The sequence below is a fragment of the Marmota monax genome, unplaced genomic scaffold, assembly GCF_021218885.2.
Source record: "Marmota monax isolate L192 unplaced genomic scaffold, Marmota_monax_Labrador192_F-V1.1 WCK01_AAM20220418_F8-fsc00060, whole genome shotgun sequence".
NCBI classification, from domain to species: domain Eukaryota; kingdom Metazoa; phylum Chordata; class Mammalia; order Rodentia; family Sciuridae; genus Marmota; species Marmota monax.
Window position 1 is genome coordinate 2,914,445 of NW_026692826.1, and position 20,647 is coordinate 2,935,091.

Sequence of the window (20,647 nt, forward strand, 5' to 3'; positions counted from 1 at the left end):
AGCCCAGTCCTGCTTCTTAGGATTTTATCTGTGACTCAGTCTCCATAAAAGCAGCTCTGTTTTGTTTTGTTTTCCTGTAGATGCCTCTACTTCTAATTCTCTGATCTTTGGAGATTCCTCTGCTCAGTCTCGCCATGATGGCATATATCTATCTTCCTATTTGATTTTGAATCGCGTTCAATCAAACATGATTACATTTATAATGTTTAAGAATTAACACTCATAACCAAAAGATGTGCATGCACAATTAAGGAAGGAGGCTATTTACAGTATAATATTTAATTTTCTTACATATTTATTCAATTTATGGTTTAGGAACAATGTTAAAATAGGGTATATAAATAATCCATGATAGAGTTGGGCGTGGTGGTACATGCCTGTAATCCCAGCTACTCAGGAGGCTGAGACAGGAGGATCACAAGTTCAAAGCCAGCCTCAGCAATTTTGAGGTTTTCTTAACTGGATCCCTGTCTCAAAATTAAAAATAAATAAATAAATAAAGTGCTGGGGATGTTGCTCAGTGGTTAAGCACCCCAGGGTTCCATATCCAGTAGGCCCTCCAAAATAATCCATCACACAATTACTAAAGACCATAAATTCAAATTTAGAAAAGAAGTGTTAATTTACTTTTGCTTTCTTTACTATGAAAAGTATAAGTGACAAGCAGAAAACTTGAGCAAAGCAGAGTTGTTAAAGTTTTGTGATTTCAGCTTTTTTAATATCTAGAGTTGAAAGCATCTGCTTATCAATTTAAGTTCTTGAAGATCTACATTATTTAAATGTTGCTTAGAGTTGCACCAGATACATGTGATCCTCTCTGCTATATTTAAATAAAAGTGCATGAAAGCTATTTAATTTATCAGTATCCACAGAGTCTCACTAAAACCAGAAACCAGAATAATAACTGTTCATTAAAGACACCAACCCTATACTAAAATCACTGTCACAATTAAATTATACCAGTGTTGGATGTTTTATGATTTTTTTTTTATCTTGTATAAAACTTAATTCATCTTTAGGAAATATGAATTTGAATATTAAACACACGGAAATTAGTATTTTCATATTATTTCTGTGTAAATTCATTTTACTTTGTGATCTGTGAGATTTTTAAGAAAGTTACATAAATAGCTGCCCCACAGTTATCCCACAGGAATTTGTTAGATGCAAACTCTGAGGCCTCACAAGGAAGCAGAATCTGCATGATCTAGGTGAATTTGAGCAAGCACCTACTGATTATGGATTTAAAAACATGGTGTCACTCTTTAAGTTTTAGGTTTTAGGTTTGTATTTTTAAATGGGACTGGATCCCTGAGGTTTTCTTAAGGAAAAGTCTTGACACCACTAATTGGAATCAGATTTCAAGTTATCCAGATACAGGGACTGGGCAGTTGAGACCATCCCTACTCTTCAGGACTGCACTTCAGGTTAACCAGGTTTTCTGACGCCTGGCTCCTCCACTCCCTCATGGCTTCTCGCTTTTTGAGGTGGTGGGTGAAACTACCCTTGGTAATGAGTGCATCGCTTTATCATTTACTAAATATGCATTCCTTGCACTCTTAAAATGGAAGAATTTATGGTATGTAAACTATACTAAAATTAAAAAAGCTGAAGAAAAATACAACTTCAGGTAGATAGTCTATTTGTGGGTTTTTCTTGTTTATTATGCTTCACGGGTTTGGAAAATCAGTATTTAATTCTATATACAAACCATTTTTTCCTAAATGTAGATATGTATTAGTAGTCACAGGAATTGCCAGAAATAGTTTTTTTGAATAAAAAGGAACCCAAATTTTTACTTGACAAAAAAAGGAAAAAATTAGCATCAGTTAGAAGGACCACAAAACAAATTCTGTGCCTATTAACTTATCATTGGTTTTCCTGGGAAGCTTACTTGAGTACAACCAGCAAACATAATTACCCAATAAAATAATAAAGATGAATTTTGTGTATGTGTGCTATGTAGTATGAATGTGGGATTATGGAAGGATAAAAACGTTAATCTAAAATCAGAATGGAAATTACAATAAAACTAATGAAAAGAGTCCAGCTATCTGTCATTAAGACAAATCAATTTTGAAATTAATTTCAAGAGGGAAAGCTAACATTTTGCTGATAAGCCACAATTTTCTATTTAATATTTATAATTGAATAAACAGTCACATTTTATTAGAATGAGTAATTGACTCAGGGCATTGCTCTTCTAATAGCACAGAAACCATGGTAACTAAATGAGATAAAAAGAGTTTTTAGTAATAATAATAATAATAATAATAACCTTAGTGGTGATAGGGTGTTTACCTTTAGAGTTAATTTAAATGTAAATTTGCACTTACAGTACTGGACACCTCTTATAGGAACCTTTCTGTTCTAAGAATTAAAAAACAATTTTAAATCATGATTGCAAATGTGCTATGATATAAGAAGATTTAAGATAAATCAAATCCAGAAGTCAGTCAGTCTCTCTCTCTCTCTCTCTCTCTCTCTCTCTCTCTCTCTCTCTTTCTCTCTTATGAAATTCAAGCAAATACCAAGCAAAATATAAAATATTTCTCTAATGGAGCAGGCAATTTGTACATAAGGAACTACTGAAATTGCTCTACCAAATCTATCAAGTCTATTTTTCTTACATTATATCCGATGCTTCATGATCATATTTATTTATTTTTGAAGTAAGGAGGATTGAATCCAGGGGCACTCTATCAATGAGATATATCCCTAACCCTGTTTACTTTTTTAATTTTAAGATAGGGTGTCTTTAAGTTGCTCAGGTTGGCCTCTACCTTGTAATTCTCTTGCCTCTGCCTCCCAAATAGTTGGGATCACAGATCTGTGCAACTGTGCCCAGTTCATGTTTAATTTGTACACATAAATATCACAGCATCTAGATTTTATCACACAGTTCAAGCATCTGTTTTGTTATATCAGTTATGTAAAGAAATGGTATTTTGTTCTATGTGATGACCTAAGGAAATTGATCTGAATTTACTCTTCCTCTAGGAAATTGTAATTATATTGACAATTAAAAGGCATTATTAACAGTATAGAGATAGGATATTTTTGATACATTCAACAAAGAATAGTGACAACCAGGGTTTATCTAATGCACAGAATCAATTTAACATCTTATAGAGGTAATTATTCAAATTTGAATTCCCCTTTTTGCTAGAGAAGAATCTGTAAAATTTTCATATGATTTCATATATGTATTCATTCGCCATTTTCCTTAAAGTGATTGAATTTGAAATTTAAAGATATTATATGTGCACTGAACCCAAATTCTGAAGTTCCATAAAAGTTTAAAGTGCTGTCATATTATCATTAGGGTTCTGTGCAGTTAATGTGGAGAACCATTACCCTCTGAGTAAGTTTTATGGTATTTTTTGGTGCTTTCAATGAGGATACACAATTAAAGATAGGTTGTCCTTCAGGACAAAAAAAGAGAGAGAGAAGGTGGGGGAAATTATGCAACTTCTTTAGCAAGAAAGAACTGCAATTAATTCTGCAACAAAACAAGTCTCCAGAAGAGCAGCCTAATGGACATTCTCTCAGCAGAAAGGCAGGCTTCCGAATTTCTGCGCCTTGTTCCCATACCTTCCGTTTTTTAATGACTGCTAGCAACTGAGCTCCTTGTCGTGTGTGTATTTCACAGAGAAAAATGTTAGAAGTTGAAGGATGTGCCCTGGTTTTCTAAGCCACCTTCCTGCAAGTGACCTGATAATTCTACAGGCATCTTACATGCCAGCTTTAAGATTTATCACACATAGCAGCAAAGTACTCCAGAAACTCTAGCCTTTGTTACAGGTAGAAAACTATGGGAATAAAATGGAATAGTATTAATAAAGGAGAAGGTGAAATCAATATTGAGAGAGAACAGCAGTACCTGATACAACCAAAACCAAGCCTCCTTTATTATGGTGTTTATCTTTATTAAGCACCTCAAGGACTTTAATTGGCATTTGGCATATTCAAAATTACTATAAACAATATACAAACCTATCACATGATATTGTGCCTAGTTTTGTATTACCAAAGCTGAAGAACTCACCTTGTGCTATTAAGAATTAATTCCAGGACTTCCATCTGCGTAATAATTTTCCACTTCCCTAGTCGAACAGAAATACCCTCTCATAGAAATACCCTTCTCTTCACAGACATCTGTAATTCACTTTCACTTTCTCTGCCTGCCAGGAAATGCCCTAGGTGCTTTTTTGGGTCTTTTTCTCTCTCTGAATTTTTTAAGAACAAGAGAGTATGGTCTATTTGAGGGAAATATCAGAAATTACCATTTTCAATCCCAACGGGCTGCACTTTTATTTTTTGCCCTTTTCTCTGAAAATTAATGTATTATCAACAATTTTGCCTATCTGTTTATATAGCAGGGGATGGGTTTCCTGATTTGTGCAACGTCTTCTTCAAGTGTGTTTTGCTATCTTTAGCACCCTGTGCTCAGTTTCCATAGGACAAAATGAAAAGGATGCTTGGGGTCATGAACTGTTGTGTTATCATTCCTCAGTGCTGAAGTCCAGCTAATTCAATGTGTGGCTTCCTTTGTGTGAATAAGACAGTTGCTCAGGGTCCATGTGATATTCAAGTAACCCAAGTAAGCTGATTAAGACCTATCAGGCAGCTCTACAGTGCTGCTGGTGGAAACCAATGAAAACAAATGCTGTGGATACCTGTCTGCATTACATAAAAGAACATCCATCCTGATATGTAGAGATGCTTGATGTACCAAATTGTATTTTATAACTCTTTTTGATACTTGGTTTGCAATGGTGAATGCATTTGTCTATGTGCATATAACATAAATGTACATTTAGACAGTTAATATACATTAACTATATATTAATCTTGAAGGTACAATTTGTGAATCTATATTTGCAGGTAACTCAGATGTTTCTGTAAGGGATCCTCTATGGGGCAAAATGAAAGCATCTTTTAGAAAATAGGTAAATGTTCAGAAGTAAGTATGGTAGAGGAATGGAACAGAATGAAGAGCCTGAAAGTAAACCCACACATCTACAGACAACTGATGTCCAACAAAAGCACTAAGAAGACACACTGGAGAAAGGACAGACAAAGTCAACTCAAAATAGATTAAAGACTTATATGGTGAACCTTGAAACTGTGACATCATAGAAGAAAATAGGGTAAATGCTTCAGCACAGTGGAACAGTAGACTGTCACTTTACATTTCAGGCTAAGACACCAAAAGTACAGGAAACAAAAGAAAAAATCAAACAATTGGGATTTCATCAAACTTAAAGTCTTCTGCATAGCAAAGTAAATAATCAACAGAACAAAGAAAGAGACAACCCACAGAATGGGAGAAAGTATTTGTAAACCATATATGTGACAAGGGGAATACCCAGAATACACAATGAACTCCAGAAACTCAATAGCAAAAAAAAAAAAAAAAAAAAAAATAGTAAAAACAAAACAGAAGCAAAATGAAGCAATAACTTAATTAAAAAATAATCTTCAGACCTAAACAGACATTTCTCAAAAAAAAAAAAAAAAGGTTTAGGAAGAATTAACAGATACATGAAAAAATGTGTAGCATCACTAACCATCAGGAAAACGCAAACCAAAACTGCAGAGATGTCCTCTCACCCCAGTAAGAATGGTTATTACCACAAAGACCTAAACACAAAATGTGCTGATGAGGATGTGAAGACAAACACACACTTGTGCACTGTTATTGGAAATATAAATGAGCAGTCGTTGTGGAAAACAGTATGGAGGTTTCTGAAAATTTTTAAATAGAATTTCCATAAGATCCTGCACTGCTACTCCTGGGCATATATCCAAAGGAGATGCAGCCAGTATGTCAAGGAGAGAGCTGCTCTCCTGTGTTCACTGTACCACTATTCACAAGAATCAAGAAATAGAGACTGTCAATCAAATAATGGATGAATAATAGAATGTAGCACAAATGTACCTTGGAATACTCTTCAGCCATAAAAATAATGAAATTTTGTCATTCACAATGACATGGATAGAACTGAAGATCATTATGTTAAGGGAAATAAAGCAGGCACAGAAAGACAAGTACTGTGTGCCCCTCACTCACATGTGGAGTGTGAGAAGGGCATCTTATAGAAGTGGAGAGTAGCATGGTGGTTACCAGAGGCCAGGCAGTGAGGAGAGAAATGGTTGTGCAAAGGTTGATCAATGGATAGCAAGTAACAATTAGATTGCGGCCAGAAAGTCTAGTGGGGCTACTGCACAAAGGGTGGGCAGACAGAACGATAGTGTATGTACACGGCAAAGAGATAGGAGAAAGGATTTTGGAGATTTTTACCATAAAGACATGATAAATGTTTATGAATATATGCATTTACTCTGATTTAAACATTCTACAATGTATACGTGTATCAAAATATTTCATGGTACCCCATTAATATGTACAAATTTTACATTTTTATGTATCAGTTAAAATGAATCTATAAATGAAAAGAAGTAAACATATAATTATGTAAACAAAATGGGATGTAATATTTAATTTATGCAAAGCAGTATATATATATATATATATATATATATATATATATATATTTGATAGGTTGATAAGTATAACAATAAGTATAGATAAATTACATGTAAGCAGATGAAACACAAGGAAAAAATATCCTAAAGACTACCTCATGCAGATTTGCATTTGCATTTGTGTGTATGACTGTGTGTGTGTGTGTGTGTGTGTGTGTGTGTGCTGGAAAAGTCTCTGGACAGTCAGGGCCCTTGGACAGACTCCAGGCAGAAGCCATATGTGACAGTTATTAAGTTATACTTTGGGTCCTCTTTTGCCAGTCTACTAAAGAAAGAGATTGGATTACTCTAATGATTTCTAATTGTTATTTGTAATTTTTATGACCTTTAAGAAATAGCAACTACACAAAAACTAAAACCAGGAAATATGTTGTTTCTGAGTCAGTCTCAGACCTAATGAGTCCTTAATTGAGATAGCCATCCATAAACAAAGCTACTCTAATTCACTACAGAATGCAGGCCAGAGTCTTAGCTGAGAACACATTGGACTTCATTATATAGTGAATCTTCGCCATGCACAGTTGGACTGTCACTTTACATTCCCAACACAGTATAACTTGGTGGCATTATACCATGCTGCAGCACCCACCTCTTCTGAATATGTAACAACTGCAATTTTAGAGTTGTTACATATTCAGAAGAGGTGGGGTGCTGCAGCATGGTATGTTGCAGATTTTCGTCACATCTTTTGATGCTGAGTAAATTTTTTTTCTTTGTAAAATGCGAATTACTCAAAATATCCTTTCATTTAAAAATTAATATTATCCTATCAACTACCTGCCCCTATTTCTTATAATACCAAGAAGTGCTTTTGAGAGCAGCTGAAAGAAATCCTCATTATCTTCAGGCACCTTTACTTCAGGCACCTTTACTGGTCCTGATCACATGGATAGTAAGGAAGGAGGAGGGCCAGGAATCCAGAGATGAGTGAGGGCAGAGCAGAGGTGGGGCTTAGACACAAGTCACAGGGCCTTAAAGGCTTGACAGCTCTCAGCACCATGGCTGCTGTGTTCTATAGCTGACAAGAAGCTTAGAGATCGTTGGTTCCTCACCATTTAAAGTTTAGCAATAAAAACAAAGGCCCAGAGAAAACAAATGACCTGCATGACAGTAATGAATTCTGTGGTACTGTCACTGCACTAAAACTGGGCTCTCCTGCTCTCTCCCTGTGACTCTTAATTATTGATTTTAAAACTGATCTAATTTAATATAAAACAAAACGAAAGAAAACAAGACTGAGGACTTTTGTGTAAGAGACCCCTTTACCCTGAGAATTCTATCATACAGTGAACTTTAAAAGACAGATATTACCCTGAATAAACAAGTAGGCTCACCTCTCCAGTCTTAGAAAACTGAAACATCAGAGAATGTGCTGAAAACCACCAGTGGGAAAAAAAAAAGAGGTGGCTTTTTAAAATATAAAAACACAGAAGAGCATTAACAGAATGCAAAATCATCATTCAATTCACAAGTTTAAAAAATATTATATGAACTCAAAAAAGAAATTCTCCCTAGAATCAGGCATGTAAATCAAACATGATCTATTATTAGTCTAAAATATCATATCTCTTAATTAAATGACAGTGTCCAAATCACCACGGAAAATTTTAAATTATTCAATGTTTCTTAGTTGTGTCTTAGTTTTATTGTTATTCTTCAATAATTTGAACAACAGTTCTGAAGAATTTTAAAGTTTAGTAGTCAAAAGTAAAGAAAGGAAGAAAGAAAGAAAGGAAGGAAGGAAGGAAGAAAGAGAAAGTCTTTGTGGGTTTGTATGAACCACCCTACAAATTGCCTAATGAAATCAAACTTGTTGAGGAAATTTCATTCTTTCCATTTCAATTTGCATGATTTTGCACTTATGTGTATGAATAGGTGTGTGTATGTGTGTGTGTGTGTGTGTGTATGCATATGTGTGATGAGAAGTAAGTAAATGGAAATTGGGCAAGAACATAGATTACACTTTTTATGATTGGCTGATATTCTCTTGCCTTAGAAATAGAGCCTTAGAATGAATACACAAGAAGTAAACAAACCTAATAGTCTATTAAATGTTCTCTCCTTTGCTTTTGTATTTACATTTCTGTGCCTCATTTTTACCTCCATGAAACTGTCCTAGCCTCCAAGCCTCAATATCCCTATAGGACAAAGGAGAAGCGTAGGCTATCGTAGCTTTAAGGAGTACTGATTTCATTCTTGCATTTTCTTAATAAATCATTGATCATGCAACATTTTCTAGGGAAAGATATTAGAACCACAAAAAAAAACCCATTTCATATGAATCAAAAGTGAATGAATTTATATAATGAACTTTCCTCTTCTTTCATATGCAGGGTAAGAAAATTATATTTCTGCTTTGTTTCAGTGCTCCTGAACTGTAGGACACTAGAAATTTCATCTGGTGGAAAGGATACTAGCTACTCAACCTTGCTTAAAATCCTTACATTTTGGATAAAATAGTTCTGTCAAACCTAGCTATATTATTGCCCAAATTAACATTGATGAAAGCAAGGATGGAGCCCAAATCTGATTTTATTCCAGTGGGGCGTGGAGAGCCACTGTGGCAGGCTTTGAGCTGTGCAGTAATACCACCTGACATATTTTTGAAAGTGAAGTCTACCTGGGAATGGAGGCGGGAGGATTGATGGAGAAGCAGGGAAGCTGGTCAGGTGGTCACGTGGTAATGCAAGAGAAGAGAGTGTAGGGAAAACGTGGAGACTGAGAAGGAATTGGATTGGGGATATTTTAAACAGAAGCTAGAACCAAGTGATTGGCTGTGTGGTGTGAGAGAAAGAAACGAAACGAGTTTGCTCTGACTGTGAAGTGTTTGTCCTGAGTGTCTTCAGGGATGGACATGGCATTTGAGATGGGAAAGTCAGTCAACAGAAGTTATGGTTAGACCAGATGGACATTCACTTTGGATGTGGACACAATGTGTTTAAAAGGTATATTTGATTTTCAAGTAGGAAGTCTAAAAGTCAATATGAACTATGAGGAATAAACGTGTAGTAGAGAGGCTTAAAAACCAACATGAATCTGAAGGAAAAAAGCAAGGTCAGAGGTACTATTATTAATTTAGTGGCCATCAATAGTTGGAGAATGTTTGAAGCCTCAGCACTTGATTGACTCTAGATGCAGTGATATAGGAGAGCACACAATTACCCATGAAGTTGGATATGTGGGGGTGTAGCTCAGTGATGGAGCACAGGCTCAGCATATGCAAGTCCATGGGTTCAATCGCCAGCACCAAATAAAATATGGTTTGCAGATGCTTATGCATAAAAATAATGCTAACACTCTGTATTTTTGTGATATGTTTTTCTCACAGAAAAAAATGATAGAAATCCACATTAACAAATATTCTAATGCAAATTTTGTTTTTAACAAATTTATTGAGCTGTTTTAAAATAGCACAAAATCTATCCCTTTGAGGTAAAATCCAATAACTTTAGTAACTTTATTGGTGTAACAACTGTCATCATATATCAGTTTTTGAACATTTTCTTTTCTCCAGTGAGACCACTCTTAATCATTTGGTGAACTGGCTCCCTACATGTGCTGCATTATTATCTGAAAGCACTTCTTCCCTAAACAACTGCTAAATATTTGTATTTCCACAGATGAAATATTAGTGTTCAGCATTGTGCTGACACACACTACTTTGACTGAGAGTGAAGTAAATCATCTTTCACTTATATTTCTTTAGTTTATTTTTTCCATTGTCTACAGTATATTCTATTTGTATTCTAATCTTGTATTTTTTCCTTTCCTTACTCAAACATATGAGCTTATTTTGTCTATATTTGTTGTGTAAGTTGTAAATATTTTCTTCATTTGATATTTGCCTTTTAAAATATGTGTTTTGACATTCAGAGATTTTGAAGTTTTATGTGGTTAGTACTATATTCCCTGTCCTGTTGATTTTTATTGATACTACTATGTTAAGAAAGCCCATCCTCAACTGAGGATTTTTATACTTTTTCTCTTTATTTCTTAATAGTGTTTATAAGTTTTCTCAAACTTATATTAATATTTAAATTATTTATTAAAATGTAAAAGTTTAATTCATACAAAATTTATTACTTTTATGCTATGAGATCTAACACTGTTTTTTCTCTCTTAATCAACACGTACAAAAGTACTAGCTGAGCTGCCTATCATTTCTTCTTTTTATTTACTCTGGGAGAGTTTCAGTTAGGGTGATTTTTGAATGTATATTTGGATTGCATGTATCTAAAGCAAGTATTTCCATAACATTTGGATTTTGCCTCTAATTTTCATTAGATTTCATTTCTCTAACTATTTAGTATGCATGTGTTATATGGACTTTAATTCTCAAGTATTATTTTCAAATCTCTAATTACTGTCTTTTTTCCTATTCATTTAGTATTTATCTTAAACCTGTTGCTTACGTAGATAAGTTTTTCAGTTGATTCAATTCTCTTTCTTATCAACTTTACTTTTTAACTCTATGATGGTGTTCTTCTGGACCTTAATGTATTTCCTATGGTGTAAAATCTATAGGGTGACCCTAAGTCAAACAATCTCCTAGGATTGACACATTGTATTGGGATTGGTCTCAGAAACCAAAGTAACACACAGAGATAGTGGTCTGCCATTGCACATTGAGTTTAAGAAGGACTACAGCTTCCATCTTGAATTCTCTCCAGTCACTCTCCTTGAGAGGTCAGCTGCATGTCCTGAGGATGTTCAGGCAGCTGGAGGCCCACATGGTGAGGAATGGAAGCCTGGCCAAGAGCCACTGAGGAGCAGGTCTGTTGGCAACCTCCTGACAGATTCTCTAGGCTCAGCTCAGCACAGACGCTAAGTATGCAGCCCCAGCCAACGGCTTGACCACATCTCTCTCTGCTGTGTTTAGGCTGTGTCTCACTTTCTATTCTTTTAATAAAAAAGGAAGATTAGAATGTATTGTAAATTTTAATACAGTGCTGGAATTAGGAAGTCCTTTTAAACTATCAGACCTCCAATCTTGCTGTATTCTTTTTCCCTTCAACACCCCTCCATTTTTCCTGCCATGCATTGATATGACAACAGGGCACTTATGGAACTGTTGCTTACTCTGAGAATGAAATGCACGTACATAATGTGTCAATGTTCTTTAATGTATATTTGTCAAGTCTTTCTTAAAATTAAGAAGTTTATTGCTTTCTCTATATTGAGAGATTTTTTTTTTTTTGTCAATAGATAGCAGGGTTGAAATTTCCACCTGAGAAAGGTAAAACTATATTATGCCAAACCTACCTGTAATACTTAACCTACTTTCATTATTTAGGATGACAGTCAGAAGGAACCATGAAATGCCCTTTAGAACTTACTTTTCATTTTGTAAATCTGATGAGTTTGATATATATTTGTCCAACTGAGTATTGGTTAATGTCTGTAAACAGTTAACATGTATCATTGATCTTCATCTATCATGTTCTCTACAGGAGACTTCTAGTCATTTAGCAGGTCATTTCACAAATAGGTATAAAAGAGATGGTGAATCGCATGTGTCTAAAGCAAGTATTTCTATAACAAATAGTGCATAAAAATGTTATCCACTTTCGAATTAAGAGGTCCAAATGTCATAAAAATATACAATTGATGCCTTGTTGTTTAAAATATGCCATGCTGGAAATAAAAATGAAGCTATTCACACTTTTTATTATCAGCAAATATCTCTGATCTTTAATTAGACAGAAATATCTCTATCCATAATTCAAGAAGAAATTTTGAGTTATTTCTGCAAGAAACATATGGGAGATGACATCTGAAAGACAGTTTTCTTTAAACATCTGCTTTGTTCACTGTTTTGTTTCTTTGTAAAATGAATTTTAAGCTCTATAAATGAAATATGTATTATGATTACAAATATAACATCCATTTAACTATGGTCAGGCAACGAACTCAATAGTTGCAAAGGGTTTAGAGTTTGTTTTGTTTTTATTTGAATCCTAGAAACAGTTTGCTGAGGTGAATGATGTGACAAGCATCATGATAAGGACTTGAGACAGGTGATGCTCAGGATCAGTAGATGTCTGAAGCTCTTCTCTCTCTCTCTCTCTCTCTCTCTCTCTCTCTCTCTCTCTTTCTCTTCTCTCTCTCTCTCCCTCTCTCTCTCTCATACTCATCAGGTTTTGTTTTGGAGGGTTAGATTGGTGCCTTAAAACAAGTTATGATATGTTTCTGCCTCTGTGTCTCCAGAAAATATTTGTATATATTTGGTATTATTTAATTCTTAATTTTCATTTCAGAATTTACCCAGTGAAGCAATCTGAATCTGTAGAAAAGTTGTCATAGCAATATCAATTTCTTTAAGAGAGCTTCAGTAATATTAGAATTCTAAGTCCTCTTAAATTAATTTTGGCATTTTTCAAGGAATCTCTTTTCTTTTTCAAATTTACTGTAATAAGATAATCCACACTAGTTAGCTATTTGTTTAATATTTGCTTTACACATGAAAACACACAAAAATGCTGTTAGTAGAAGCCCATACATTTATACTTGTCTATATCTTGCCTGTCTAATCCATTCTGATCTGTCTGTCTTTTTAAAAAATGGAGATACAATTTATTTAAAATCTATTAAGTAGAATTTTCTCTTTGTCTAGGGAGTTGAGACCATGTTTTTAAGCGTCATATATTTGAATTCTTGCATGATTCATGTTTTATTTCTATGTGGACAATTTTTATTTTTCTCTTTCCATTTCTTCATGAAACAGCTGTCTTTTTTCTTCATTTGCTGTATTTTTCCTTATTGGTCTCCTTCATTCTTCATTCTTTTGAAAGTGTACACTTATTACTGCTTCTTTAGCAAATGGTAAGATTGTTCCATGAATATTTAACTTAGTAAAGTTCAGAATGAGTTAATAATAGGGTCTTTTATTGAGAGAAATACACCTCGTTCTCTCTGCCCACCATTCCTCCCCTCATGAAGTGGGGTTGCAGAAGTGTGATGGGGAGTGTGTCTGGGAACTCTTCTCAAGTCATGCAAGGCCAGCTACACTTTAAAAAATTTGTGGTACCCAGGATTTATTTTTTTCTGCAGCATGGCCATTCCTGGGAGTGTCTAGTCAGCCATAATGTGAAACAGAAATCTAAAAAAATAAAATAAAATAAAAATTGATTTTATTTCTCTCATTTCATTTCATGTAACATGAAAAATTATATGTAAAATGCAGTTTGTGGGTTTTGGGTGAATGTTCTGGTGGCTTCTATTAAAATAGGGCAGGTGATACAATAGTTCACTCCAGCTACTCTGAAAATTCTTCTTTTTAAAGTAGTTTTCCATCACATAGAGTATGACTATAATACTCTGTCATTTTTTCATTATAAATATATTATATAAGATCTATGTGAATCCTACAATTTTATTTTGTTTCATCCATACATAATACTTTTCAGGAAAATGCCATATTTTTTGTCTGTGGACTGATGTGTGTCCTTTATACTGGGGTGCTATGTTTAATATGACTTCTTCTTAGACTATTTTAATTATTATATTTGTTAATAAATTTCATACAAAGTTCAGAGTTAAGAAAATACAGAATGTCTTATAAATATCACTTAAGTAAATATAATTTAAAATAAGGTAATATACAGATGTGTATTGGTCACTATGTAGAGAAGATATTCTTTTGGCAATCCTACCCATGCTTTTGATACTCAATTTAATTTAAATAGTCAGAGGCCACTTAGCACATTAGAAATAGTACAACCTAGGGAATCTAAAGAAAACTTCACTTAACAGCTCTATAGTTTCTGGATAGTTTGTATTTAAATATTATCTTTTCTTATTTGTACTACCTGTGTAATAGAATTTTGCCTTGTGAGTACAATATACTCTTCTTAATAAACTGCTTATATATTTATCTTATTTATCTAAGTTGTTTGTCTACTATAATTGAAGTTGTCTTCACCTTTTAAATCATGAAAATGCATATTTATCTAAATTTAAAGCTTTTTTATTTGCTATGTCTTTGGAATTTTTAGTTTTTAAACTTTCATGCTATTGTAGTTCTTCCCAGTTATTTCTGTATACTTTTGTTTGTGACCCAGATTAAACAAATAATTATGGCATATACACACGTAGAGGTAGCTAGGATAGAGACCAACATTGTTCTTTTTTGATAATTATCTGTAGTTATATATAATAATAATCTACAGCAGAACAGAGACATTTAAAAATATAATTATTGATACATAATTTAATAAATCTTACTCATATTTTACAGGAATTCATCACCCAGGAACAGGAGACACTCTATCTTAGTTTGCAGGTCACAAATGAATTGACATGTTATATTTTCAAAGCACAGAGCAAAAAAATCAATGGAGTTAATCTGTCAGGAGGATTTTTGAGTAAATTGCCTGTATTTTCTGCTCAAAGTAACAGAAAACAAGGGTCATTCCTAACTTCTGACTTCCTAAGCTTTTGATTTCCTTGAAATATTTTCAAAAATTCCTCTCAGAGTTGTAAAATCCCCATCCTCCCACCTGGGTCATATCAGGCGGAGAGAGAAATGCACCCTCCTCCTCTCCCTGCCTCTGATCTAACTGCAGAACAACTTGCCTCTTCTTTATCTCTGCAAGATCCTTGGTGTTGTCATGCAACTACTATTTCTCTTTCAGTGAAGTAAAAAAGAGTACAAGTTATATAACTGAAACCATCGTATCTCTTTGTTTTTACTATTTTAAAAAGTTGCACTGGGGGCTGGGGATGTGGCTCAAGCGGTAGCATGCTCGCCTGGCATGTGTGCGGCCTGGGTTCCATCCTCAGGACCACATACAAACAAAGATGTTGTGCCCGCCGAAAACTAAAAAATAAATAAATATAAAAACTCTCTCTCTCTCTCTCTCTCTCTCTCTCTCAATAAAATAAAATAAAACATAAAAAAAATAAATAAAAAGTTGCCCTGGAATCTTCCCCTTGCAATCTGTAACATTAAAACATACCACAGTCTCTGACCATCTTTGACAAGGAGGTGGAGTCTAATTTTCCCTTCTTGAGTATGGATTGTACTTAATTAACCTCCCTTCTAAACAAAGAGAGCAACCGGAAACCACTGTGGGACCCTTGAGGCTAGGTCAGGACAACCACCTGGGTTTCACCTGAAGCACTGTCTTCTGGAACAGACAACTTTAGGGTCCTGAGTCACCAGGCAGCAAATCCTGTGGTCCTGTGGGAGAGATCATGATATGCCCCAGCATTCCCGCTGGACAGTTGTTAGCATCACCTGACTGATGCCAAATCTCAAGCAAGTGAGTCTCCAGAAGATTCCAGTGCTGTCTAAAGACCTCCCAACCAAGGGCTCAGAGGTGACGGAGCACAGACTACTGACCTTCTGCCTGGTGAGCAAAATGAGCAGTGGTTATCTGTTACTGGTTTTGTGGCCATTTGTTTCACAAGCATTGGATTACAGCTGGCAACTCAAGCCACAGTGCATGCATGTTTAATGACAGTTAACAGTTAACGAATCAATTTTTCCTTGCAGGAGGAAAGGTTGCCACATGACAAGAGCTGTCATCTACCAATGACACAGAATTTTTAAGCTCTCCTCGAATCAAGAGGGAGCTACCCACTCCTTTAAGATACACAACACTGCTTGAATCCTTGGCAGAACCTACAGGCCTTATAACACAGTGTTTACTTACTACTCGATACTTCCTCAGCTTTGTACTCGAGTTGGTTTATCTGTTCTTTGGAATTAATACTAAAAGTCGTTAGTGTCCATAGTTGAGGCAATTGTTTCATAGTAATAATAATAATCATTATCAATATTTTTGTAAATCATATTGACAGGTTTCTTTTTTGCTATTGAGAAGTATAAAATGATATAGCAGTATTAAATAAAATGTTTTTGCAACTTGTACTGAATTTTTTTAAAAAATGTACTGACTTGGTTAATAGTCTCTGAGTAAAAATATCTTTGCTGTAAACAACAGATGCTTAAATTCCTACGTGCAAACTCACACCACAGGTAGGAACATTTCATTTGGGTTGAATTCTTAGCACAACTGATGAGAAATGAGAAATATAATTTGCATATTTAATATACCATATTCTTTCTGAATTACTTTTAAAGAAATGATCTCTTCCACTGATTCTGAAATGATACAAAACACCTGAAAATTCATTTTGATTGTCAGTCATCTTCATTGTGAGATAGTTCATCAGATAGCAATAAATAATGAAATGGATAAATTTGAGTTTTATATTTGTGTTTGATCCTTCTATGTGTTGGTTTCCATGACCTTCTCCTCAGACTCTCCCCAGCGCCGCCATGGCTAGGGCCTGGGGAGAAAGTGACCAGCAGATGGAATCCTGAGAGGAGAAGGTTCTGAGGTAACCGTGGGACAGGTAGCTAGCTTCCCAGGAATTCAGGTTTTGATTATTCCCAACACAAAATTAATCTTGTATAAGAAACTTAAAGTAGTAACATTTAGTAATATTTTCCTGGTTAAGAATTTTAATAAAAAATTTATTTGATGCATATTATCCATTTCTGTAATACCAGTGAGTCACCAAGACCACTATTTCTTCAAGATTGCCATTCTTTACTTCAACATTGTACAGCTCATAAATATAATTATTTCAGTCCTCTGCCTGAAATTGTCTTTAACCTTACCACCTGTTAAATATCCCATATCATTTTTTTCAAGATTCAGACTCTTGTAAAGAAATTATAGCATCTGAAATGAATCAAAATAATATAAATGAATTTGCTATCCATGAAAAATGAGTGTATGAGCTGTTCTGCTATGTATCAAATTCACTCTTCCATATTATCTTATTTATAAGATGCATAAAGCTCCTTAGTAAACATTTCACTAAATGTGTTGCAACAATTGCACCATGATTTTAATGAGGAGAATCATATAGGATTGTGTTGGATTGCACCCTGAGGATCAGGCACCCACAGTTCGCTCCTTGCTTCACAACTTCCTCTTAACATGGTTTTAGAGTTCTAGGTTCATCAGTACCCATTCTTAGTTTACTCATTGCTCACATGGAAGAGTGACTCAGAGGTGACATTATGAGGACAGCTTTCTGCTCTTTCTTCCCATGTGTCAGGTTGGCCAATGGTGAGGGTACAAGGAGCTCAGGAAATTTCCTGACAACTTCTTCCTACATCTGCACCTCTGTTCATCATGGATATGGTGGGCATCTCTCAGCAGGAGCATCCTAATGCCTGTAACAAAGCAGCATGCTTTCTACACAGACGCAATGTACATGTTTGGATGAGAGTCTTTTGGGGATTTGCAGACTGAACTTTCCTTCTAAGTGAACTCTCCTACCACATCTCTACTCTAGAAAAATCCCATATCATCAGAGACTATTCAATTGTTATAATGGAAAAAAAAGAAAAACTTAATAAAGACCAACAAATAATCAAATGAATAAATAAGCTATCATACCAAGAGTAACTGAATAAATGAATTCTCCATCTATAGAAAACCTAGAGTCAAGATGTGAAACATGTAGAGAATCTGAAGTCAACTTCCAGGTGTCCTACCTCCTGGTGTTAATGTCTGGAATAAGTAGGTTAATCTCATTGATACTCTGGGTTCTCCATGTGAAAGAAAAAGTAAAGTCTACTCCATATGTCTGTTATGATATTAAATGAAAACACCCATATTAAAAGGTAGCTCATGGAATCGCTAGAATAAATAAACTATATCTACTATTTCCCACAATAGAAAATAATGATATTGTCCTAAATCCTTGAGCTATCAGAGTTCCCACGCTGATGTCCCCTCCAAAAATTGGGTGAGTACCTCAGTATTTGTGGCTTATTATTGTTTAAACCAAGGGCTCACTTATTTTCTAGTAAAAATGTTTCATGTATAATTGAATTTGAGGCTTGCCAAAGTTGAGCATCTACCACTTAAATCTACAGAAGTTACACTTGACTATGATAAGCTCAAGTGGTTTATTCTTTCAAATGCTATTAGTAGGGATGATAGTTGTTCATTAAGCCTGAATTTTCAAGTATCCCTAGTTCTTTGTAGGAGGCAGGTTGGTATTGACCTCAGAGGTGGTTGGTCTACCCACCATAAGGTCCACTACATAAATAAAAGTTGTCTATAGGATTTTGCTAAGTGTACTATATTCCCAGTTTCAAAACTCTGAAAACTCAGCAAAATTGGTGTATGTGTGTGCACATAGATAGCTTATTTTGTACAATAAAATCTAGGTCTAACATCTAAGTTTCATATCAAGCCACCTGCACCAACTTAGAACCTGCTTTGTAGTTTATAACACAATGAGAAAGTACCATTATACTTCTGAAAGTACTTGGGTATCCATTTTGCATCTTACTGCTATGATTTTTATTTAAACATTTACTAATCTAAGAGAAGGTGAGAGGACAGCCCTAGTGAATGTCTGCCCAATAGACTTCACTTTGCTCTGGAACCTCAATATTTCAAGAGTGGACCTGATAGCAGCAGCATCTGTAGTGCCTGGGAAGTTGGTAGAAATGCAATCCTCAGTCCAGATCCACCCAATAAAAAATCTGTATTTTAACAAAATCTCAGGTCATTTATATACTCATTGATGTTTCTAAGAAGTTATGTTCTGTTACTTCAGTTCCAAATCAGATCATCATGATTGTGCTGTTATAGGAAAATGAGCATTCCTTCAAATTTCTTATCAAATGATCAGTCATCAGGGGACAAGTTCAAATGGTTTTAACTACTAATGATCAGAGTTGCTTTGTGTGCTGGATACATATGTATTTTTTTCTGACCACTAAAAATGTCTCATTACAAGAATTGTTTTTTTTTTAATCATATTCCCTGAAGGGTCATTCAAATAAATCAAATGATTTGAAGACATATAATCATGGAGGGTTGTTGCTCTCAAAAGGCTCTTTTCTTAGGCATTGTTGTCTGATTTGGCTATTACACCCATAAGTTGTTAAAGAAATCAGAAGTGTTCTTAATTTTATACATACAAGTAGACATAACTGGATATAAATAGATACAGATATGCATAAGCACATATGTATACATACACCATTAAAAATAAGCATTATTCTAAAAGAATTATAAAGGCCAATAATAAGTTATACACTTCAACTCTACTTTTATTTATGCCATTTTAATTTTCAAATTTATATTTTGCAATCAGAAAAAAAATAAAATTATGATTTGAAAAATATACTTAATCCTTGATAACTACTGATGTCCATATAATAAAAAAACAAACTGTATGAGAAAGCTCATGTGGCATTTTATTTGATAAATGGTTAAAAATATAAAATCGATTTTTAAAATGAACATCTAAAATATATGAAGGGCATGTGAAAAAAAAAATCTTTTGAATTTTTGAATAAGAAAAACAAGTCACATGCAACATTTTTGTAAGCAACTTATTTGTTGAAATCCTGATATAGTTTCTGAAAAAGAAAATATTACAATCATGGTTAATGCAGTAATTTATCCAGTGGGGAAAAAAAGATGAAAAAGGTAATAACAAGAAAAAAGATCCTTCTTAATAATCGTTACAAAAATTCCCAAATTACAACTTTTTATGAAATTAAATAGTTGATTAATGCATCTTAAATTAGTAAACAAAAATTAATCAAAACATTATGAACATTATGAATGTGAATGCATCCCATATACTTTGATGCAATAATAACAGAAAATAGCCAAAGTAAAGCAAAGGCATATTTGTCTGGAACAGGTACCTATAAACTAAACTGAGACCCACCATCTCAACCCAAGAGTAAACAAATGCTGCTGGAGTGGCTCATAAACACCTAGCGTTTGGTACTGACCCATGATGCCATAAACAGGAAGCTTCGGCATAAATACTGCAGCGCGTCCTGGTGGAGCCCCGCCCCAGGCCCTGGGCTCTGGGCTTCCCCACGCACCCCCGCTGCGTTGGCCGGTTCTGTTCACCTTGGCAGGAGGTGCTGGGGTCCCTTCTTGCTGCCACTGTGAAACAGAGGGAACAGGCATTGCAGTGTTTGGAGAAAGGACCCAGACTCTTCAAAATGTCAGAAACCAGGTTGCTCCCTGTGCGCTCGGTGGAAGGCTTCTCACCTCAGATGGAGAGTCAGAACGCGAACCCACAGTGAGAC